At 44.0% G+C, this 25,499-nt stretch overlaps 1 protein-coding gene across 7 annotated transcripts in view; it reads left to right on the forward strand.

Annotated features, from left to right (window-relative positions):
• Positions 1–25,499, forward strand: part of mylk (myosin light chain kinase) — a 246,343-nt gene that overhangs the window by 35,152 nt on the left and 185,692 nt on the right. For 2 of the 7 annotated variants that reach the window (XM_033024039.1, XM_033024037.1), the window contains exon 3: positions 5,676–5,728. The exons of the other annotated variants lie outside the window; for them this stretch is intronic. The gene's annotated coding sequence lies outside the window, so the exon portion shown is untranslated. The remainder of the gene's footprint in view (positions 1–5,675; positions 5,729–25,499) is intronic. 7 annotated transcript variants of the gene reach the window in all.

Below are 25,499 nucleotides of genomic sequence, written 5' to 3' on the forward strand. Positions count from 1 at the left end.
CTACATTAATCTTCACTGATCTTTTCCTTTTTACATACCTAAAAAACTTTTAGTCAGCTTTTATATTCCCCACAAGCTTTCTTTCATGCTCACCCCCCCCCCCCCCCCCCAATTAACCCCTTTGACCTCCTCTGTTGAGTTCTAAATTTCTCCCAGTCCTCTGGTTTGCTGCTTCTTCTGGCCAATTTATATACCTCTTCCTTGAATTTAACACTATCCTTGACTTCCCTCGTCAGCCACGGTTGAGCCGCCTTCCCAGTTTTATTTTTTCGCCAGACAGGGATGAACAATTTCTGGAGTTAATCCATGCGGTTTATCATTAAATCTTTATCCTTTATCTATGCACTCTGGACGGCTTGATTGTATTCATGTATAGTCTTGTCTCTTGACTGGATAGCATGCAAACAAAAGCCTTCCACTGTATCTCGGTACACATGACATTAATAAACCAAACTAAATTATGCACTGGGACACAGACAGGTTAAATGTTCATATCCTGAAGCTGCCCATATAAATATGTCACATAATAATCTAAAACCCCACTGTGCCTCTATTTAAAATCGTATAAGACAATTTTATATGGGGAGTTTCGGTCATAAAGTTGGTGATAGCAATTTAGAATTTTTAAAGTTGTCAGCGATTTTTAATATATTATTATTTTGATATGATTTGAAGTAGGACTGGTAATGATTTAAGTATATCTATAAAATTTCAAGAGCGTCTAAGAATGCGCTGGCATTCCAAATTTCAGTGGAAACAGATCTCAGGAACACATGTTCGTTCATTCATGCATTTGTACCCAAGTTTACTTACAAATCTGTCACTGCAAAAGCAGTGGAGCAGGGTCTGGATCAGGCCAGTTTAGACGTGAACAGCAGTTATGTGTTGCTATCTTACATGCTGTATTTGGGCCTAGCATGGTAAGGAATGAGGGAGTGAAAGGTCAATATACATTTTTCCTGCCTAGCAAGTTGTTAAAAATGAGAGTGGGTTTTGGTGGGTTAAAGGGGTTTAGTTTAGTTTAGAAGTCAGCATGGAAACAGGCCCTTCGGCCCACCGAGTCCGTGCCGACCAGCAACTGCCCATTCACACTAGTTCTCTCCTACACACTAGGGACAATTTACAGAAGCCAATTAATCTAAAAAACCTGCACGTTTTTGGGATGTGGGAGGAAACCAGTGCACCTGGACGAAACCCACGCGGTCACAGAAAGAACTTACAAAATCTGTCCAGACAGCACCTGAGGTCAGCATTGAACCGGGGTCTCTGGTTCTGTGAGGCAGCAACTCGACCGTGTAGGTCCAACAACGTTCCAGTAGATATTAGGACCCCCAGATGCAGTTTGATGCACAAATGGACATTAAGTGCTGAAGTAACTTTGTGGGTCAGGCAGTATCACTGGAGAATATGGATAGATCGAGACCCTTCTTCAAAGTGATTGCAGGGTGGGGATGGGGAGAAGAAAGCTAGGAGAGGCAGCACAAAGTGTAGGTGGATGCAGGCAAGGGCCTTTTTTTGATAGATGGTTGGAACAAGGGATAAAAGCAGAAGGTATGAGACGGGTTTGAAGAGTTGCAAATCGTGAAGCCAGAGGGAGGAGAGTATGGGGAGAAATAGGTGGGACACTGGGGTGGAGAGGGAGGGGGAAGAACAAAGGTGGGGGGAAGAAAGGGGGTTGTGAGGGGAGGAATTAATGAAAGGTTTCCTAAAATAGAAGAAATGAATTGGGTTGGAAGCTACCCAGGTGGAATATGAGGTGGTGTAGAAATGGACCTTTCAGAATGCTGAAGGTAGAGAAGATGGTGGATTTGTTTGACGGTGGCTTCACACTGGACATGTAGAAAACTGGAACATGAAGGCTAGGAGGAGTGGAAACTGAGGGCAGGGACTCCCGTCTTGGGTTCTGGAAGTGCAGAGAAAGAATGAATGCAGAGGTTCCATTAGTTCAAGTTCAAGTTCAAGTGAGTTTATTGTCATGTGTCCCTGTATAGGACAATGAAATTCTTGCTTTGCTTAAGCACACAGAAAATAGTAGGCATTTACTACAAAACAGATAAATGTGTCCATATACCATGATATAAATATATACACACGTGAATAAATAAACTGGTGGTGCAAATAACAGAAAGTGGTTGCTAATAATCAGAGTTTTGTCCGAGCCAGGTTTAATAGCCTGATGGCTGAGGGGAAGTAGCTATTCCTGAACCTGGTTGTTGCAGTCTTCAGGCTCCTGTACCTTCTACCTGAAGGTAGCAGGGAGATGAGTGTGTGACCAGGATGGTGTGGGTCTTTGATGATACTGCCAGCCTTTTTGAGGCAGCGACTGCGATAAATCCCCTCGATGGAAGGAAGGTCAGAGCCGATGATGGACTGGGCAGTGTTTACTACTTTTTGTAGTCTTTTCCTCTCCAGGGCGCTCAAATTGCCGAACCAAGCCACGATGCAACCGGTCAGCATGCTCTCGACTGTGCACCTGTAGAAGTTAGAGAGAGTCTTCCTTGACAATCCGACTCTCCGTAATCTTCTCAGGAAGTAGAGGCGCTGATGAGCTTTTTTGATAATTGCGTTAGTGTTCTCGGACCAGGAAAGATCTTCAGAGATGTGCACGCCCAGGAATTTGAAGTTCTTGACCCTTTCAACCATCGACCCGTTGATATAAATGGGGCTGTGGGTCCCCCTCCTACTCCTTCCAAAGTCCACAATCAGTTCCTTGGTTTTGCTGGTGTTGAGGGCCAGGTTATTGCGCTGGCACCATATGGACAGTTGCTCGATCTCTCTTCTGTACTCTGACTCATCCCCATCAGTGATACGCCCCACAATAGTGGTGTGGCGTGTGCCCCTAGGTTTTGGTGTTAAATGCTCTGGACACTCTGGGCTGTGGGTCAGAACCGGGCTACAATCGGGTTCTTTATTTTTCATTAAACACAGTTAACTCAACATGCAGTCTCCATGTGTCAGCACTTTCTCTGTATCACAGAATAAGTCCCCAATAGAACAATGGCTGGTAGGAAACCAAATGTAATTAATAGCCTGACAAAATCCCACACACTAATAATAATAAGCATAATTAGTAATCATAAGATGATAACTGTAGCAATAATATATTGTATAGTAATATTACAAACCGTACAAAAATAAATCCAATACAATAAACCAAGATTACTAAGAGCGGCACGGTGGCACAGCGGTAGAGTTGCTGCCTTACAGCGCCAGAGACCTGGGTTCAATCCTGACTATGGGTGCTGTCTGTACGGAGTTTGCATGTTCTCCCTGTGGCCACGTGGGTTTTCCCCGGGTGACCAGGTATACTCCCATCTTCCAAATATTTACAGATTTGTAGGTTAATTGGCTTTGGTAAGAATTGTAAATTGTTCCCAGTGTGTAGGATAGTGCTAGTGTACAAGGATTGCTGGTCTGAGATGACTCGGTGGGCCAAAGGACCTGTTTCCACGCTGTATCTCCAAACTAAGCTAAACAAAAAATTACATTACTCACAGACGTAACACAAGGCTACCAAAACAGACTGATTATATCCTACCTCATAGCATGCAGAACTTTTCCCCTCTGTTATCAGGCTTCTGAGCGGTCCTTCCATAAGTTAAGGTTCTGTCTGATTCACCTCAACCCATTGAGGACATTGGACTTTGTCTGTGGAACTGATGCGCTACAACGCTGAGAATTATATTCTGCACTCTGTATCTTCCTGTTTGCTCTATCTATTGTACTTGAACTTGATTTGATTGTGTTTATGTATGATATACCTGATCTGTTCGGTTAGCATGCAAAACAAAGCTTTTCTCTGTAACTCAATGCACAACAATAATAACCCTAAAATCTTCATATGAACTGTTGGCCAATTGTCCTAGAAACAAAGGATAGATCGGCTTTGCAATTTAAAGGCCTATTCTGGTCATCTAAATGCTGTTAGGCAAAACAAAATCTGGGGTAAAATTGTATCCTTGAAGTCTGAAGCATCTGGAAAGTGGCGTGGCCCTGTTAACCCTGTCTGTTTAGTGTTGAGTCCGTGACAAAGATAGAAAGTTCTGTGTCAGAAATCATTAGACACAGTTGCATCTGGATTGAAGTAAAGCAAAGTCCCTGTCTCAATAAACTCAAGATGCTAATGTTTTAAACATGGACGTTTGGCTTGGTTCCCAAAATTCCTCTTCACATTAAAGGACTTTCTACTAATAAGCATGCATTATGTAATATATTTCAAATGACATTCCATTTCTACGGCAGCCATAAATGCTGGAGAAATTCAGCGGGTGAGGCAGCATCTATGGAGCAAAGGAATAGGTGACGTTTCGGGTCGAGACTCCTCAGACTGATGGAGGGGTCACGACCCGAAACATCACCTATTCCTTTGCTCCATAGATGCTGCCTCACCCGCTGAGTTTCTCCAGCATTTTTGGCTACCTTCGATTTTTCCAGCATCTGCAGTTCTTTCTTAAACATTCAATTTCTACGGGCACTGTCTGTGTGGAGTTTGCATGTTCTCCCTGTGACCGTGTGGGTTTCCTCCGAGTGTTCCTGTTTCCTCCCACATCCCAAAGATGTGTGGGTTTATCAGTTAATTGTCCTTTGATAAATTGACCCTAGTGTGAAGGGGATTAAGTGAGATAACATAGAACCAGTGTGAATGGGTAAAATGATGGACGGCATGGACCCTCTGGGCTGAAGGGTCTGTTTCCATGCTGTATCTCGAAACTAAACTACACTCATTTGTTTGCACCATTCAAATTCCTTTTCTGTGCCTTCCTATGTTCCCCCTTAAATCTGTTGCAATTGACAGAGGTGAAAAAAGAAGTCTGATTTGGGAAGCACCATGGATTTGACTGTCCACCACTCCTTGTTTTCCCTTTTTTCAGTACTGGTGACATCACGTGTTACTCTTTGTCTGTTTAATATGCTTCAGCTGATTGCTTGAAGTTTGAATCCTGCCACATTTAACCACGAGTAGTTTGGGCAGTCTGATGTTCGAGGAAGCAAGGCTCTGGACCAATTGTAAAAGGACAGTTGCAGAACCTAGAAACCAGGAACTGCAGATGCTGGAATCTTGAGCTAATTTGTAAACTAATTACTCTTATAATTTGCTTTAAAAAAAAATGCTGGGCAACTTGTTTTCACTGTTGCTTAAGTGGAATGTCAAATCTCATACCACGATCCTACCTACATTCCTTGTTCGTTATTGCAAAGGTATAAAACCACATAACTACAGACCTTGCACAAGAATCATGTTTTTACAGAAGGTTTTTCATTTTGATTTCGGTATTTATTTGTGAAATGGTTGGAGACACAGAATTTTGGTGAAGCATTCAGTCTCAGGATCAAAGTTGCATTGCAGGCTGCAAGATGGAATTCGAATGGTTTATATTCCTCTGATTCTAGATGCTGGACTGTTCTTTTAATTCACCGAGAAACATCTGGTGTTATTTAGCAGACAGTTACAGGACAGTAAATTTTCACATAAAATAGATTTGCAGTTTATTTTCTATTGGCATGGGCTGAGATCTTTGACGATGCAGGAGCCTGCCTTGAGATGAGAGCCCTGTTGCATGATATAAACCAGTCTCCATCAAAATTATCAGATGATTTTTGATTGTGAATTGCCAAAATAAATTTGTATTATATAACATACAAATCACTTCAGTGCGCTGTTACTTTGGAAAAAGGAAGAAAATTCAACAGGATTGATGAAGATTGAAGGCTGAACGTAGGAAATACTGTGAGTTTGACTCTCCGCCACTTTTTGTCTTTCCTTTATTCAGTCCTGTTTTCATGTTTTTTGGTATTTCGAATTTTAGCATTGCTTGAAATTTGGTAACAATTTAGTTCTGATCGTTAAACAAAACCCGGACCTGTCACTTCTTCCTTCACTCCTCAAAGGCTGCATTAGTCAGCAAACACTTCCCCCAGCTTGCACCCCACCCCCTCCTGAAGTTGCATGCACATGGAGACAGGCTTCTTGTCGCATTTTAACAGGTTAAAATGGCATCCTGAGAATTCCTGCCTCTGGTTCTGCTTTCATTTACACAGGGCAAGAATTTAGTAGTGCAGGGGTTTCATGACAGAAAGAGAATTTGCAACAGAAGGCTAGAATAGACAAACACTATTCAAATGGATAAAGAATGTTTTTCATAATTGGCTCCTAGTTAAAGTACTTAATCCTTTATTTTGTTTTAAATCGGGACTTTGATCTGTTCCAATTAAACAGCTTCTCTGTGCAGGAATCCTGAATACCTTCAATGAAGTTCAAAGAATTTTGGCTCCACTTCCACTGAGGATGCCAACAACATCTGAAAGTCCTTTGCAGATATTTACTGCAGGTTCAGTTTAACTTGGAATGAATGACGCATTTGGTAAAATGTAGGAATGCACTGTTTCAATACCAATTGCTTGCCCTTCATCGAGTCTAACAGGATTAATCTTTAATTGACAACTTGCATTCTATGTCAACCTTGGTTTCCTGGACAGGCTCTTGCCTCCAAGTTAGAGGTTCATCCATGCAAGGCCATCTTTTAGACCGACACACATTTTAATGGTGAAGATGCGGCACAGAGAGCTGCTGCCTCTCAGCAGCAGAGACGTGGTTTCAATCCTAATCCCGGTTATTGACCGTGTGGAGTTCACACGTTCTCCTTGTGACGACATTGGTTTCCTCCAAATGCTCCAGTTTCCTCCCACATCCTAAAGACGTGCAGGTGTTTAGATTAATTGGACTCTAGTGCGTAGGGAGTGGATGAGCTAGTGTGAACAGGTGGTCGATGGCCATTGTGGGCTCAGGGGCCGAAGGGCCTCTTCGCGCACTGTATCTCTAAACTAAACTAAACTGACCATTACCTCTTGGTGAAAAAAGGACATAAAGTGCTGGAGTAACTTAGTGGGTCTGGCAGCATCTCTGGAGACCGGTTCCAATCCAAAATGTCACCTACTCATGTGTACGAAGGAACTGGGAATGCCGGTTTACATCGAAGATAGATACAAAATGCTGGAGTAACTGCGCGGGTCAGGCAACATCTCTGAAGAAAAGGAATAGGTAACGTTTTGGTAGAAACTTTTCTTCAGACTGTGAGTCAGGGGGGAGGGAAACGAGAGGTATGAAAAGGTTCCGAACAAATTAGAGCGGGCACCGATGACGAAGGAAAAGTGGAGCCCACCACGGCTGTGGAAGAGGCGATAACGAAGGAATATATGGATGTGAACAGTGGAATAGGCAAGACGACTAGGATGGGGGAGTAGCAGAGAAAGGAAATGCAGAGGTCATTTGAAGTTAGAGAAATCAATAATCATACGACTGCTGCCCAAGCGAAATATGAGGTGCTGTTCCTCCAATTTGTGTGTGGCCTATCCATGTTCTCCAGAAATGCTGCCTGACCCGCTGAGTTACTCAGGCACTTTTGTGTAAACCAGCATCTGCAATCCTTGTTTCTATAATATCTCTTGAAAATTGGATGTGGTAAAGATAATCCTTGATATAATTCATCTGTCACTCAGTATGTAATGTTTGTACAATATGAAGACGTTATATAGCATTCAAACAGTCATATCTCCTGTTTATCTGTATTGTTATTAATCAACACGCTTGTTATATGAGCTGGAAATAACTAAGCTTGCCTTTGGGTCCCATTATTGTTGACATAACTAATTTTGCATCAATGTTAGTTTTAATTTGGTTTAGTTTGGAGATACAGCGTGGAAACAGGCCCTTCGGCCCACCGAGTCTGTGCTGTCCAACAATCACCCATACACTAGTTTTATCTTATCCCATTTTTACACCCTTCACACTTGGGACAGTTTACAGAAGGCAATTCACCTTTGGGATGTGGGAAGAAATCGGAGAACCCAGAGAAAATCCACGCGGTCATAGTGAGAACATGCAAACTCTGTACAGACAGTACCCATAGTCAGGATCGAAGACGAGTCTCTGGCACAATAAGGCAGCAACTCTACTGCTGCGCCACCGTTTAGGCCAGAGATGAAATGACAGAAGGTGTGAGACAAAGGATTGAAAAGTTACGAATTGTGAGACTAGAGGAAGGAATGTAGGTGGAAGAGGAGGGGGACTGTAGAAATAGGTACGAATCCAGATGGGACATAGTGGGTGGAAGAAGGGAAGTGGGTTTGGTAGTTACCTAAAATTGGAGAATCCAAAGTTTATACCATTAGGTTGTAAGCTACTCAAGCGGAACATTAGGGCCTGTTCATTCACGTTCGTGTGGCCAAACTCTGGCAAACTCTGGCCCAAGACAGAAAGATCAGTGTGGGAATGGGAAGAGTAGTTAAAATGGTTAGTGATTGGGAGATCCAGCAGGCCTTGGCGGCCCTACCGCAAGTGTTTGGCAAAACAGTTGCCCAGTCTACGCTTGGTCTCGCCGATGTACAGGAGTACACGTATGGACATTTTGGGCCAGCTCACCTTTCACCCAACCAGCATCCACATCCAACACATCATTCTCCGACATTTCTATCTTGACTCCTCTCACTTTCATCAAGTGAAAGGTGTAGCCACAGGTACTTGGACCCTAGCTGTGCCTGCTTTTTTTGTTGGTTGTGTCGAACAGTCCTTCTTCCAAATGTCCACTGGCACCATCCCCCAACTCTTACTCCAGCATCCTACACCTGTGCAGAACTCATGGTTTCATCAGGTTCACCACTATCGTCCACCCTGCCCTCAAATTCACGGGCTATCTCTGACACACTCTCTGCTCTTTCTTGAATTCTCTGTCTCCATCAAAGGGAACAGGCTAATGACTGCTGAAGAAGGGTCTCGACCCAAAACGTCACCCATTCCTCTCCAGAGGTGCTGCCTGTCCCGCTGAGTTACTCCAGCATTTTGTGTCTATCTTCAGGCTAATGACTGATGTCTACTACAACCCTATTGACTCCCACAGTTATCTGGACGACATCTGGGGCGGCAGAGTTGCAGCAGTAGAGTTGATGCCTTACAGCGCCAGAGACCCAAATTCGATCCTGACTACGGGTGTTGTCTGAATGGAGTTTGTACGTTCTCCCTGTGACCATGTGGGTTTTCTCCAGGTGCTTTAGTTTCCTTCCGCACTCCAAAGACATGCAGGTTTGTAGGTTAATTGGCTTCTGGGGTATAGGATAGAACTAGTGTACGTGTGATCGTCGCAGACACAGTGTACTGAAAGGCCTGTTTCTGAAACTAAAATTAAAACCTCCTCCCACCCTGCCTTTTGCAAAGACGCCATAACCTGCCCTCAACTTATTTGAAATCTCCTTTTTTTAATAAACATAGTTTCTCTCCCTGCTCTCACTGATGGATCTCTTGCCCGTGTCTCCTCTGTGTCCTATAGTTCTGCTCTCTCTCTCCCCCCCCCCCCCCCCCCCCCCCCCCACACGCAACAAGGATAGAGTTCTCCTGATCCTCACATTTCTCCCCTCCAGCGCACCATTCTCTGATATTTCTCATCACCTCAATGTGATCCCATCACCAGTCGCATCATCTAGGGAGCATAGCAGTCCTTCCAGGTCAGTCCTAACCATATCTACTACATCCGGTGTTCCTGATACTGCCTCCTGTACATCGGCGAGACCAAGCCTAGACTTTTCACCAATCACTTGCGCTTAGTTCCCCAAAGCCTGTTGGATCTCCTGGTTGCTAACAATTTCAATTCCTCTTCCCTTTCCCTTTCTGTCCCGGGCCGCCTCTAGTGGCAGAGTGAGTCCACACACAAACTGGAGGAACAGCATCTCGTATTCCGCTTGGGTAGCTTACAGCCCAGCAGTACGAACATTGAATTCTCCAAATTTAGGTAACTATCAACTCTTCTCCACCCTCAACCCCCCCCCCCCCCCCCCCATCTCTTACTTTTCTCCCCCTCTATCCCCTCTGCCCCACCTGTACTCACACCCTTCCTCTTATTTTCCTGCCTCTAGCTTCACAATTCGCAACTCTAATCACACTTTCTGCGTTACTCTCTGGCCTTTGTCCAACCATCTATCTATCAAAATCCCTCCTCACCTGTATCTACCTACTACTTGCCAGGCTTTGTCCTCCTCTGCCCCTCTGTCAGTCTGAAGAGGGTCCCGACCCAAAACATCACCTATCTGCATTCTCCAGAGATGCTGCCTGACCTGCTAGGCTACTGCAGCATTCTGTGTCTTGTTTTGTTTCAATGTTTATTGTTTTGGATTAGTGCTTTGTTTTGGATTTTATTGGGTCCTGCTCTTTCTGCTCTGAAGAGCAGGATCACAAATAGCGGAACCTCAAAAGCCGAACTTCAAGGGCAATTTTAACTAGTGAAAGAAAATATTATGTTGGCTAAGCCCGGCTGCTGATTTGTAATCATCCATTTTCAACCCAGGCCTAAGGCTACCCTTCCTGATGTTTTTAGTTCATTAATTCAAAAAAGCTTTCCTGAACAAAATCATGAGAGGAATAGATTGGGTAAACGCACAGAGTATTTTGCCCAGAGTAGGGGAATAGAGAACCAGAGGACATAGGTTTAAAGTGAGCAGAGCGGAGGGGGAGATTTAATAGGAAGCTGAGGGATAACTTTTTTACACAAAGGGTGGTGGGTGTATCGAACGAGCTGCCTGGAGTCAGTCGGTTTGTAGTAGACGTCAGTCAATAGTCTAACTCCCTGTGATGGAGACAGAGAGATCAAGAAAGGGGAGAGAAGTGTCAGAGAGTGTCCAAGTGAATTTGAGGGCAGGGTGGAGGAGTTGAGGCAGGTTGACTATGGGTGCTGTCTGTACGGAGTTTGCACGTTTTCCCTGTGACCGCGTGGAAATTAAACCTCCTGTGGGATTAACTAAGGAATTTTGTTTAATTCACATTAATCTGACAGTCGTCATTGTGGAGGATACGAGAGAGAATGTTAAGGGCCTGTCCCACTTAGGCGATTTTTCAGTGGACTGCCAGCGAGTGTCAAGCTTGCAGCACTCGCTGAAAAACCGGGAAGTGGAACGGCGAGTGTCAGAGTGACACACGAGCGCACACACACACACACACACACACACACACACACACACACACACACACACACACACACACACACACACACACACACACGGCAGGGGCCAGGGAAAGCGGGGGAGCACTGTCTGAAATTCAAATTGAGCAACGCCAAGGTGATACCTGCGATGAACAGGAATGTTAAGATGGCTAGCACAAAGTCCTTTAAAGGAGGGGGGAGGGAGGGGAGAAGGGGGAAGAAGGAGTGGAGACACCTTTAAGAAGCCAGACAACTTTTAATAAGCCAGAGATACACAGCTGTAAAGTTTGGTGGACATTTAACATTACCAGTCGGTTTTCCTTGGTTCTGAAAACTCGTGCTTAGGTTTTTTTCCCCCCAATGAGCTAATAAAAATGCCCGGTCAGCAAAGGCGATTAACTAAAACTACCTACGGCTACCTCGACTACCTACAATGACATGGCGACACCACTACTACTGCACCTATGACCACAAAAGTATAGATTTTCTCCATGGCGAGCAATTTTTGTGATATCTCCATGGCGACCACATTGAAAAATTTGCTGCGACCATACTGAGGTCGCGACTAGTTCCCAGAATGCGGCAACTTCTCGCGACCATGAAGGAGACTCACCAGAGACCGCCAGCGAACATGTGGCGACCATGTGGCGATCATGAGGCGAGCGCAGAGTCTCCTGCACTCGCCTAAAAAGTCGCCTAAGTGGGACAGGCCCTTAAGGTTGTTTTTTTCCAGTAGTTGATTAAAACATGTATCAACGAACTATATATGTTACATGGAGGAGAAATGAAGTAAGTGCTCGAGTAACTCAGCAGGTCAGGCAGCATTTCTGGAGAACATGGATAGGTGACGTTTTGAGTCTGGACCCTTTTGATGTATTAACCGCAGTCTGTAGTTCCTTATTTCTATGTTACATGGAGAGGGTGATTTGCTTTGATGAAGACTTGCATGTAGTGACTTGCAAACAGTAATTGGTCTGCGAGATCTCTTTGGAGGAAATGTTAATGTTAGCTAATTGTAGCTTCAAACTTTTTATACAGTTCTGAGCTTCAGTAGATGGACTTAGCAATATAAAATGAGGAGAAGCATTGTTAGGAGAAGCGTTGTTAGGAAAGACAGCCAGAACCCTTTTCCCAGGATGGAAAAATCAAATACTCGAGGGCTTAGTTCAAATATTCAACGCAGAAGCAGGCCCTCCAGCCCACCGAGTCCGTGCTGACCAGTGATCCCCATACACTATCTTACACACTAGGGACAATTTACAATCTTTACCAAAGCCAATTAACATGTACGTTTGGAGTGTGGGAGGAAACCGGAGCACCCAGAGAATACCCACGCGGTCATGGGGAGAACGTACAAACTCCGTACAGACAGCACCCGTAGTCAGGATCGAACCCAGGTCTCTGGCGGCTGATGGCTCATCCTTTAAGTCATAATTTAAAACCAACCGCTTTGATGAAACTGCTCAGCTTCAAAGGTTGAGTGTCAGATTTTGTCTGGTAATGACCCTACAATTCAGTTTAGGATACTTTGCTGGAGATGCTATTATTCTTCTCGAATCACAAAATTTTGTAGAATTTGCTTATAGACCAGTGTTTGTTTGTGGAAAACCTGGGAATATCCCAAATCAAGTTCAAGTTCAAGAGAGTTTATTGTCATGTGTCCCTGATAGGCCAATGAAATTCTTGCTTTGCTTCAGCACACAGAACATAGTAGGCATTCACTACAAAACAGATCAGTGTGTCCATATACCATTATATAAATATATACACACATGAATAAATAAACTGATAAAGTGCAAATAACAGATAATGGGTTATTAATAATCAGAGTTTTGTCCGAGCCAGATTTAATAGCCTGATGGCTGTGGGGAAGTAGCTATTCCTGAACCTAGTTGTTGCAGTCTTCAGGCTCCTGTACCTTCTACCTGAAGGTAGCAGGGAAATGAGTGTGTGGCCAGGATGGTGTGGGTCTTTGATGATACTGCCAGCCTTTTTGAGGCAGCGACTGTGATAAATCCCCTTGATGGAAGGAAGGTCAGAGCCGATGATGGACTGGGCAGTGTTTACTACTTTTTGTATTCTTTTCCTCTCCAGGGCACTCAAGTTGCCGAACCAAGCCACGATGCAACCGGAGACAATGCACAAATTATTCTAATAATTTAGAATTGATTAATTGATTGAAAGACACAGCATCAAAACAGGTCCTTGCTACAGACAGCTGTGGAGGCCAAATCACTGGGTATTTTAAAAGCAGAGATTGACAAGTTCTTGATTAGTAAGGTTGTTCAAGGTTATGGGGTTGAAGGAAGAGAATGGGGCTGCAATGATAAAACAGCCATGATCGAATGGCAGAGCAAACTCGATGGGCCGAATGGCCTAATTCTGCTCCTATGTTTTATGAACTTTGGGCCACCAAGTCCATGCCAGCCATCGATCATCGTTCACACTAGTTCTATGTTATCCTACATTCACATCTACTCTACACATAGCTGGGGCAATTTAGAGGCCAATTAACCTAAAAACCAGCAAGTTTTGTGGATGTGAGAGGAAACCGGAGAAAACCCACAGAGTCACAGAGAGAACGTGCAAACTGGGTACAGACTCCACCCGTAGTCAGGATCAAACCCAGCATCACTGAGCCTAATCTTGCAAATTGTTCAACCTCAAGTGAGTAAATAAACTAAAAAAGGAACATGGCCCCTTGTCGCTGTTCTCTGATGTTATAGTCATGGAGTCATACAGCATGGCAACTTTCCCTTTGGCCCTATGTGCCCATGCCTAACCAAGGTGTCCCACCTACACTTGTCCCACCTGCCCGTGGTTGGCCCATATCCCTCTAAGTCATGTACCTGTTCAAATGTCTTTTAAATACCGTTATAGTGTCTGCCTCGACTACTTCCTCTGGCAGATCATTCCATATATTCACCACCCTGTGTGAAAGGTTCTCTGTTCAAAATTATTTACCTGAACCTTATTGCTTTGGAGAGATTTATTATAAATGGTGACATATTGGGTGCATAACATAGTAGAATCTGAAACCACCTGTTTAATTATTTTCCCCCACTTTATTCGGCTACAAATCGTTTTCTTGATTTTAATGATTTCCAGCTGTAAGCTGCTGCAAACATTCAGCTGGCAATTGGCTTGTGCGTGGAATGAGTGCAGTGATGCTTTGTTCTAATGTTCCTATCTCCTCTCCAAAGTATTTTGATTTCCTGTCAAATAACAGTAGCTACATTGCGTAAGGAAGCTGGAATTTAACAGTGGTTCTGTTTTAGCTATTTTTATTAAGGTCACTACCTCATGCAACAAAATACATCATATATATTTTCCTTCTGCCCTCAAAGCCGATGGATTTTCAATTAGATTATTATTTCTAAATCTCCAGTGAGGTGTGGCGCATACAGTAGTAATTAGGTTGATTCCTTAATTTTAAACTCAATCTAAATAAACTTTATCCACTCAATCAAAGAAAAGCAATCAATTCATGTTCAGAAAAAAATTGCGACTGATTACCTTTAAAATTTAAATCTACTGAGGGTAAAAGCTTTGTCCATGCACGTTCCTGTATCCTTAGTAACCGGCTTCAAATAACTAGCATTTCATGAAAAGAGATGTTCCTCCTTCAACTTTGAAAAGCAGCAGAAATAATTGAAACCCAATAATAAGCTGCAAAGAATTGAAAACATCTCCACAGTGATTTCTTCCCCCCTCTTTTATCTAGTTTGCTAAATGGGAAAGCAGTGAATTAATCCCACTCCTTTAGATACTCAAAAAAAGGCACTTTCTTTTGGTGATGAGATTAGTTTTTTTTAAATTGTGAGTTGATTGGCAATCACACTGGAAAATAAGTGATTGACAAACTCTGTGGAGAGTGATATTCTGTTGGTTTCCCCACCACATCACTGCAACTGGTTTGCATCAAAGCTTCAAAGGACAATGCATGTTTGGGGATTCCATTCTCACAAAGTGCCATTGTCTTCCAAACTCATTTGTCTCCATTCAATGGATTTGGGGTGACATCTGAAAACCCAATCGAGTTGCATTTCAAAGGTGCAGGGCTTGACTCTTAAGCAGTTAGATACTATAGATGTTGAATTGTTGCTCTGAGGAATAATCCATGACACAATCCCTTTTGAAATCACTGCTGAAGTGATTTATTTCAGCTCAGTCAGTTTTGGCCTTCACCTTATTGAAACGACACTGAAATATCTCTGAACCAACGATGCCTTAAGAAAACACTCATGCCTGCACATAGGATTGCACTTATTTTAGTTCAGTTTAGATTAATTAGTTTAGTTTATTGTCACGTGTACCGAGGTACAGTGAAAAACTTGTGTTGCGTGCTAACCAGCCAGCGGAAAGACTCCACATGATTGCAATCAAGCCATCCACAGCATACAGATACGTGATGAAGGGAGTAACATTTAGTGCAAGATAAAGACCAATTATAGATAGTCTGAGTGTTTATAATGAGGTAGATGGTAGCTCAGGACAACTCTCTTGGTGATAGGATGGTTCAGTTGCCTGATAACAGCTGGGAAGAAACTGTCCCTGAATCTGGAAGTGTGCTTTTTCACACATCTGTATCACTTGCTTGATAGGAGTGGGGAGATGAGGGAGTGATCGGCGAAGATCCTCTAGCGGAGCTCCGCTGCAGGATCTTTGGTGATCGGGGTGGGACTGGTGCTTGATTTTGCTGGTGTTTATGCTGGAGTTTAACGTGTGTTCGGGTTGATACTGACATCAAATCGGAAATGATCAAAACAAAGACATGAAGCTGGAACATGAAGCATTGCCATTACTGTTGTTGTTGAAAATACATTTAAACCAAGAACAAGCAGAGCTGAAGCTGACAGGTACCACGAAGGCTTTGAGGTGCTGACCCATACAAAACAAATCAGTGCTGTCAAATTGGTCTTTCTATCGCGTTAATAGAAAGGAACTGCAGATGTTGCTTTATCAAATCCTGGCGCTGAAGCTCAACAGGAGAGACCTACGTCGGGTAACACATAGTGGTAGGTGTCTCAATAGTGAGAGGTACTGACAAGAGATTCTGTGGCACTAGGCAAGACTCGAGGATGGCCTGTTGCCTCCCTGGTGCCAGGGTCCAAGACGTCTCGGACCGATTGCTGGGCATCCTCAAGGGGGAAGGGGAGCAGCCAGAAGTGGTTGTACATGTCGGCACAAACGCGTTGAGAAGAAGAGGAAGACGGTTCTGCAACGTGAGTTTAGAGAGTTAGGAAGAAGGCTGAATAGCAGGACCTCTAGGGTGGGTATCTCCGGTTTGCTTCCAGTACCTCGTGCTGGTGAGGGCCGGTACAGGGAGATAGGGGATCTGAATGTGTGGCTGAGGAGCTGGTGCAGGGGGCAGGGATTTAGATTAATAGACCACTGGGATCTCTTCTGGAGTAGGAGTGACCTGTACAAAAGGGACGGGTTGCACCTTAACTGGAGGGGGAACCAACATTCTGGCAGGCAGGTTTGCTAGTTCAAGTGAGTTTATTGTCATGTGTCCCTGTATAGGACAATGAAATTCTTGCTTTGCTTAAGCACACAGTGCTACACAGGTGGGTTTAAACTAAATAGCGGGGGGGAGAGGTCGACAAATTGGAAGTATACGGATGGAGTTAAAGAGGAAGAGAGTACGGAAAAGTTACGAAAGACACCCAAATTAATGGGACGGAAAGTTCAAGAAGGGATAAGAGACTAAGGGCAGGTGAAATAGGAACCGGTGTGAGAGGGGAGGTGAATACCGAATTAATAGCATTATATATGAATGAGCGAAGTATAAGAAATAAAGTGCATGAGCTTGAGGCTCAGTTAGAGATTGGTCGGCATGATATTGTGGGAATTACAGAGACATGGCTGCGAGAGGATCGGAGCTAGGGAACTGAATATTCAGGGTTATGCGTCCTATCGAAAAGACAGACAGGTGGGCAGAGGAGGTGGGGTAGCTCTGTTGGAAAGGAATGACATTTAATCCTTTGTGAGGGGTGACATAAAATCAGATGTAGTGTTTAAGAAGAAACTGCAGGTGCTGGAAAAATCGAAATTAGACAAAAAATGCTGGAGAAACTCAGCAGGTGAGGCAGCATCTATGGGGAAAAGGAGTAGGCGATGTTTCGGGTTGAGGCCTTTCTTCAGACTGAAGAAGGGTCTCGACCCGAAGCGTAGTACTGGAGCCTACCAGGGTGAAGGCAATTCTGGATTTAGTGTCGTGTAATGAACCGGATTTGATAAGGGAACTCAAGGTAAAGGAACCATTAGGAGGTAGTGACCATAATATGATAAGATTTAATCTGCAATTTGAGAGGCACTTCAACTCCCCCTCCCATTCCGAATCTGACCTTTCAGTCCTGAGCCTCCTCCATTGCCAGAGTGAGGCCCAGCGCAAATTGGAGGTACAGCACCTCGTATATCACTTGGATAGTTTACACCCCAGCAGTATGAACATTGACTTCTCCAATTTCAGAAAGTCATTGCTTTCTCCCTCCTTCCCCTCCCCCTTCCCATCTCTCCCATAGCCTACTGTCTCCGGCTCTTCCTTTCGTTTTCCCGTCCCCCACCCCCCCCCCCCTCCCCGACATCAGTCTGAAGAAGGGTCTCGTCCCGAAATGTCACCTATTCCTTCTCTACATAGATTCTGCCTCACCCGCTGAGTTTCTCCAGCATTCTTGTCTACCTATAATATAGCAAAGATGAGCGGGAAGCCAGAGGATTGGGAAACTTTTTAAGAGCAACAGAGGATAACTAAAAAGGCATTACGGGGAGAAAGATGATAAGATGATGTACAAAGGTAAGCTAGCCAAGAATATAGAGGAAGATAGTAAAAGCTTCTTCTGGTATGTGAAGAGGAAAACATTAGTTAAGACAAATGTGGGTCCCTTGAAGACAGATACAGGTGAATTTGTTATGGAGATCAAGGAAATGGCAGACAAGTTGAACAGATATTTTGGTTCTGTCTTCACTGAGGAAACAATCTCCCAGAAGTACTAGGGGACAGAGTATTGGAGGAACTGAAGAAAATTCACATTCGTCAGGAAATGGTGTTGGGAAAACTGATGGGACTGAAGGCTGATAAATCCCCAGGGCCTGATGGTCTGCATCCCAGTGTACTAAAGGAGGTGGCTCTAGAAATTGTGGACGCATTGGTGATCATTTTCAAATGTCTATAGATTCTGGATCAATTATTGTGGATTGGAGGGCAGCTAATGTTATCACTCTTTTTAAGAAAGGAGGAAGAGAGAAAACGGGGAATTATAGACCAGTTAGCCTGACATCGGTGATGGGGAAGATGCTGGAGCCAATTATTAAAGATGTAATAGCGGCGCATTTGGATAACAGTAACAGGTTCGGTCCAAGTCGGCATGGATTTATGAAGGGGTAATCTTCCTTGACTAATCTTCTGGAATTTTTTGAGGATGTAACAAATAAAATGGACTTGGGAGAGCCAGTGGATGTAGTGTATCCGGTCTTTCAGAAAGCCTTTGATAAGATCCCACACAAGATATTAGGGCAAAATTAGAGCACATGCAGAGCTGCCAAATAGCACGGATTTTCCGTATTTTTTATGGAAATGCGATCAGAATTAGGATGTACTGATTTGCTTTGTAAAATATGGATTTTTTAAAAATCGTCCCGACTTCCTGTTTCATCTTGCTGCTTAAAAAATGCAAGGATATAAAAAGTCATACTGTACCTCTAAAAAATTATAGCAGATTAAATCTATTAATCTGGGAGCGCTATTTTTAGAACCCATAGCTCTGTTCGTTTAAATTCCCATGCGTTAAACTGACAGCACTGTTTAAACCTGGAGCGGGACAGGCAGATCAAAGCTTACAAAAATAATCTTGAAATAATATTGACATGGATTGAGAATTGGTTGGCAGACAGGAAACAAAGAGGAGGACTTAACGGGTCCCTTTCAGAATGGCAGGCTAGTGGGGTACAGCAAGGCTTGGTGCTGGGACTGCAGCTATTTACAATATATATTAATGATTTAGATGAATGAATTAAAAGTAACATTAGCAAATTTGCAGATGACACAAAGCTGGGTTGCAGTGTGAACTGTGAAGAGGATGCTATGAGGATGCAGGGTGACTTGGATAGGTTGGGTGAGTGGACAGATGCATGGCAGATGTAGATAAATGTGAGGTTATCCACTTTGGTGGCAAGAACAAGAAGGCAGATTATTATCTGAATGTCAGATTGGGAAAAGGAGAATTGCAATGAGACCTGGATGTTCTTGTACACCAGTCACTGAAAGTAAGCATGCAGGTACAGCAGGCAGTGAAGAAAGCTAATGGCATGTTGACCTTCATAACAAGAGGATTTGAGTACAGGAGCAAAGAAGTCCTTCTGCAGTTGTACACATCTGGAGTATTGTGTGCGGTTTTGGTCTCCTAATTTGGGGAACGACATTCTTGCTATTGAGGGAGTGCAGTGTAGGTTCACGAGGTTAATTCCCGGGATGGTGGGACTGACATATGATGAAAGAATGGAACAACTGGGCTTGTATTCACTGGAATTTAGAAGGATGAGAGGGTATCTTATAAAAATATATAACATTATTAAGGGATTGGACAAGCTAGATGCAGGAAACAGGTTCCCGATGTTGGGGGAGTCCAGAACCAGGGGTTACAGTTTAAGAATAAGGGGTAGCCCATTTAAAACAGAGATGAGGAAAACCTTTTTCACCCAGAGAGTTATGAATTTGTGGAATTCTCTGCCTCAGAAGGCAGTGGAGGCCGATTCACTGGATGCATTCAAAAGAGAGTTGGATAGAGCTCTTCGGGCTGGCGGAATCAAGGGATATGGGAAAAAGGCAGGAACGGGGTACTGATTGTGGATGATCAGTCATGATCACATTGAATGGTGGTGCTGGCTCGAAGGGCCGAATGGCCTATTCCTGTTTTCTGTTTCTATACCAAAGATAGAAACAAAGTGCTGGTGTAAGTGGATCAGACAGCATCTCTGGAGAACATGGATAGATGATGTTTCAGGTCAGGACCCTCTTCCTGACCCGAAATGTCACATATGCATTTGTCTAGAGATGGCGCCTGACCCGCTGATCTGTATTGTGGGCCAACTGCTGTGAAGTTTCTCAGATAAAAAAAGCACACGGTTGATTTCAACACACGTAAACAATACCTGACAGGAAAGGACACAGTGTTGGAGTAACAGCGAGTCAGGCAGCATCTCTGGAGAACCTGGATAGGTGACACCTTGGGTCGGGACCCTTCTTCACACTGAAGAAGGGTCCTGACCCGAACCGTCACCTATCCATGTTCTCCAGAGGTGCTGCCTGACCCGCTGAGTTGCTCCAGCACTTTGTGTCCTTTTATGTATAAACCAGCATCTGCATTTCCTTGTTTCTACTAATATCTTGCAGGAATTCTTTTTTAGGTTTCATTTATTTCAAGATGATGTACACTTTTCGCAACTGTGAGCAAATAAAACGGGGCAAAAATCACAACGTCATGTTTCAATTACTTGCTTCAAGCACGTTGTAATAGCTCAGCATATGAAAGATTTTGCAGTGCGTTCAAAAAAAAAATGGGAAAAGGGCATTAGTTTGAGTGAATTGCACCAGGAAGAGCCAGCTCCAGTTTATTACATGGACAGTGTTTTACCAGGAAATGTGTGACCTGCCCCAAATCATCCACTTGATCGGTTTGGAGTCTCACATAAACTAGACACAATGAAGATAGTAGATTTCCTTCCCTGACGGATATTAGTTTAGTTTAGACATACAACGTAGAAACAGATTCTTCGGCCCACCGAGCCCCCACCGACCATTGCCCATCCATTCACACCAGTTCTATGCTTTCTCATCCACTCCCTACACACTAGTGGCAATTTACAGAGGCCAGTTGACCTACGAACCCGCCCATATTTTGGATGTGGGAGGAAACGGGTACCTGGAGGAACCCCACACAGTCACAAGGAGTACCCGGGGTCAGGAGTGAACCTGGGTCCCGGTGCTGAGGTAATTAACCAACAAACGCACTGTATTTGGGATGTGGGAAGAAACCGAAGCACCTGGAGGAAACCCACACGGTCACAGGGAGAACGTGCAAACTCTATATAGACAGAACCTAAGGTCAGGATCAAACCTGGGTCTCTTGTGCTGTGAGGCAGCAGTTCTACCGGCTGCGCCACTGTGCCCAGCACCAATTAACTACATGGACTTTCAGTTTTTTCCATAAAGTTAATATTTATTTATATTTCTGAACAGTAACTTGCCCAAAGTAACTGAAAAAAACTCAAAAAGATTTTTGCGTTTTGCACTGAAGCCAAAATATAATTATTCACTGAATATAAATTTTCTGCTGCTACATTTGGTCCTGATGTTTGAGAAGATTTCTGTCCCACTTCAATTAATCATTCCCCAAGGCATATTTTAAACAGTGATGATAGTTCCTTGGTGTTCAATCACAATGACATGGAAAGCTACCAGCCTGTTTTTCATCCACGTCTCTTTCTCAGAACACAAGTGTTATCATTTGCCTACACTTCTTAGGACATCAGTTTCTTGTTAGGCAACAGATTCCCAGATAAAGTTCACTGGGCAGGAAACTAAGCAATGGTGCCTGTTTTGTTAGATTTTGTTCCGTGAAACGTTTGAGAGTGAGTGTTAGAGGGGGAGGGGATGATGGAGTGTTTGTCGTACATCACCTAAGAGCTTGAAGCCCCCCTCTCTACCTTTAATACTCTGCCCACCCCATCACTTCAACTCCGTATGCCCACCCGTCTCTTCAAGTGGGGTGCAACGGTGGCCCGGTGGTAGAACTGCTGCCTTACAGCGTCCGACACCTGTATTCGATCCTGACTGCAGGTGCTGTCTGTACAAAGTTTGTACGTTCTCCCTGTGACCACATATCAAAGGTGTGCAGATAAGGAGGTTAACTGGGCCTCTGTAAATTTCCCCTTGTGTGTCACGAGTATGTGTCGAAAGTGGGATAACATAGAACTAGTGTGAACAGATGATCGATGGTCGGCCTGGACTCGGTGGGTCGAAGGGCTGGTTTTTATGCTGTATCTTTCAATCAATCAACCATTTCCCATTGCAATTAGTACATATCAGTTGGCAGCAGGAATCCTTGCAGACTTTCTCTGTCATAACCTAATTGTAACTGACCCGAATGAGCTGAGTGAACTCAGCATGAACTGAATATCAGACCTTGGTGCAGAAGAGACTCCTGGGTCTAATGGTGCATCCGCTTATAAATCATCAAGAGACCTTGACTAAGATGTTCCACATTTCATGTTGGAAGGTATCAGTGGGGGGAGAAAAACCTGGTATCTTTTGTTCAGCATGTAGTTTTAGCGTTAGAAATGGAGCGCGCAAACAGGCCTGTCAGCCCACCGAGTCCATTCCGCCCATCGATCACCCATTCGCACCAGTTCTATCCTACTCGCTGGGGGCTATTTTTATAGAACGTAGAATTTTTATAGGAGAACGTGCAAATTCCGTACAGACATCACCTGAGGTTAGGATCGAACCCGGTCCTCTGGTGCTGTGAGGCAGCAGCTCTACTGCTGCGCCACGGTGCCACCCCCAGGAATTTGTGTAGGAATATGTTGCGGTAGCTGTATGCGTCTTAAAGCAAATGATATTCACACATGTAATAAAAACAGGATACGATAATTGGCCGCTGCCCTAAATGGTGGCCGACTAGGAAAAGGGGAGATGCAGCGAGACCTGGGTGTCATGGTACACCAGTCATTGAAAGTGGGCATGCAGGTGCAGCAGGCAGTGAAGAAAGCGAATGGTATGTTAGCTTTCATAGCAAAAGGATTTGAGTATAGGAGCAGGGAGGTTCTACTGCAGTTGTACAGGGTCTTGGTGAGACCACACCTGGAGTATTGCGTACAGTTTTGGTCTCCAAATCTGAGGAAGGACATTATTGCCATAGAGGGAGTGCAGAGAAGGTTCACCAGACTGATTCCTGGGATGTCAGGACTGTCTTATGAAGAAAGACTGGATAGACTTGGTTTATACTCTCTAGCATTTAGGAGATTGAGAGGGGATCTTATAGAAACTTACAAAATTCTTAAGGGGTTGGACAGGTTAGATGCAGGAAGATTGCTCCCGATGTTGGGGAAGTCCAGGACAAGGGGTCACAGCTTAAGGATAAGGGGGAAATCCTTTAAAACCGAGATGAGAAGAACTTTTTTCACACAGAGAGTGGTGAATCTCTGGAACTCCCTGCCACAGAGGGTAGTCGAGGCCAGTTCATTGGCTATATTTAAGAGGGAGTTAGATGTGGCCCTTGTGGCTAAGGGGATCAGAGGGTATGGAGAGAAGACAGGTACGGGATACTGAGTTGGATGATCAGCCATGATCATATTGAATGGCGGTGCAGGCTCGAAGGGCCGAATGGCCTACTCCTGCACCTAATTTCTATGTTTCTATGTTTCTATGTTGTTTTCTTGTGGAGTGCTAATGATCACCTCTTCAATAACTTGTCTAATTCTTGATAAATGGTTCACTCATGTTGCTTTGGGAAGCTTGGCAGATGGTTGGACAAAGGCCAGAGAAGAAAAGAGAAAAAGTGTGAGAAAAGGAGATAAGGATTGAGGCTCGAATTGTGATGGCAAAGGAAGGATTATTTGTGGAAGGGGCAGGGGTAGGGGAGAAGGACGGGTGGGGCATGGAAGAGAGTTACTGCAGCACTTTGTCTTTTTGTAAACCATCTCCTTGTGTGTACATGTTTACTCTGACCCTGCCCTCTATATGTTACCCACTCTACTCCTGTTCCTCTGACATTACCTGGGTAGATTACTTTTTTTTAGAGATACAGCGCGGACCAGGCCCTTTGGCCGACCGAGTCTGCGCCGACCAGCGAGCACCCCCTGTACACTGACGCTATCCTACACATTAGGGACCATTTTACAATGAGGCGGCAACTCTACTGCTGTTCCACTGTGCCGCCCATCCTGTTCAATCTCCAACCCTGTTTGTGGCAGTAGAGACTTGGCATGGGTTCATGAAGCCCGACCCAAGAAACAACAAGCAAAAGTTTTTAATTTCAGGGGATAACCCATCTAACGTAAGAGGCAATAACAATTAAAACAACTTTGTGATTGGGCTGTTACATGTCCACGGAGTATGGTCAGAATGTAACACTGGAAAATGTCCAGTCAGAGGTGGCCAGTCTATGCTGTGATGGGTTATTAACTGGGGCCATGGAATGGAACTGTGGCAGCTTAATAGCAATTTCAAATGGAAGCACTGTGGTGGCACTCTGTTGGGGAGTAGTTTCACTGAGGCATCTCAATTAGAAGGTGATCAAATTATCCTGTGTAATTTGCAAGTGGTGTATCCAGCAGAGATTTCCGCTGTTTCATTGGTGCGGTGATCTGCCCACTACATTTGTGGTCTCAGGAATGGCTTGCTTGTCCAAAATGTGCTTTAGTAACAACAGTAACTTGGATGAACTTGAGCTTTCATATATTTCGTAAACATAGCTAATGGTGCAGGTTGATAAATTGCTTCATCAAAGCACTATGTTAAAAATAATATGGTGAGTTATTAGTTAAAACACTCCTTTAGTATTGTGTGAAGAGTCCATATCTACTTTATCTTGCCACAAATGTGATATACACGTCCTTGTCTCTACATGGGACAATTAAATGGACGTGTTGTCTGCTTTTTTTATTGCTGGAAGTGTATGATATGATCTGCCTCTTCTGTGTTTAATCACAAGCTGGTTGAGCCAACTGTTTTCCTGTTTGTATAATGTATAATTACCTCCACTGCACACAGCAATGTTCCAACAGAGTCAAAGACTTTGAACATTTGAACATCTCCAGTGTGGCCATGGATCCTTGTGTTCCTCCCTCAGAGAGGGGAACCGTGCTGCTGGCTGCAGCTTTAATATCATTTCATGCTGCTTTTAACTCGTGATTTTAAAAAAAACTCACTGAAGCTGTATTCATGACTACAGCACGTCGCTGGAATAGTTAGGGTGGTTTATAGAAAGCACTCGCACTAAAGTCTTAAAGCAAAAAAAAAAGCCCAGATACAAAGATATCAAAATCCAGCAGTGTTTAGTTTAGTTTAGTTTAGAGAGAGAACACGGAAATAGGCCCTTTGGCCCACCAAGTACACGCCAACCAGTGATCCCTGCACTATCCTATACATTAGGGACAATTTACAATTTTTACCAAAACCAATTAACCAACAAACTTGTACGTCATTGGAGTGTTGGAGGAAACCCAGAGAAAACCCACGTGGTCACAGGGAGAACGTACCAACTCTACAGACAGCACCCGTACTCCGTATAGAACCCGGATCGCTGGCACTGTAAGCCAGCAACTCTACTGCTGTGCCACCCCACTTCCTGAAGTCATTAACAAATGAGGGAGTGGTTGTTGTCTTGATACCATGTTACAAAGCTCTCTATCTACTTCCTGTACTCTGTCTTGTCTTGGTTCAAGATCTGACCCACTGCGGTGGTGTTATCTGCAGACCTATTCATGGGGTGAGGGCAGAATTTGGCCGCACGGTCGTGACTATCGGGAGTA

The sequence above is a fragment of the Amblyraja radiata genome, chromosome 7 (genome assembly GCF_010909765.2).
Source record: "Amblyraja radiata isolate CabotCenter1 chromosome 7, sAmbRad1.1.pri, whole genome shotgun sequence".
Taxonomy (NCBI): Eukaryota; Metazoa; Chordata; class Chondrichthyes; order Rajiformes; family Rajidae; genus Amblyraja; species Amblyraja radiata.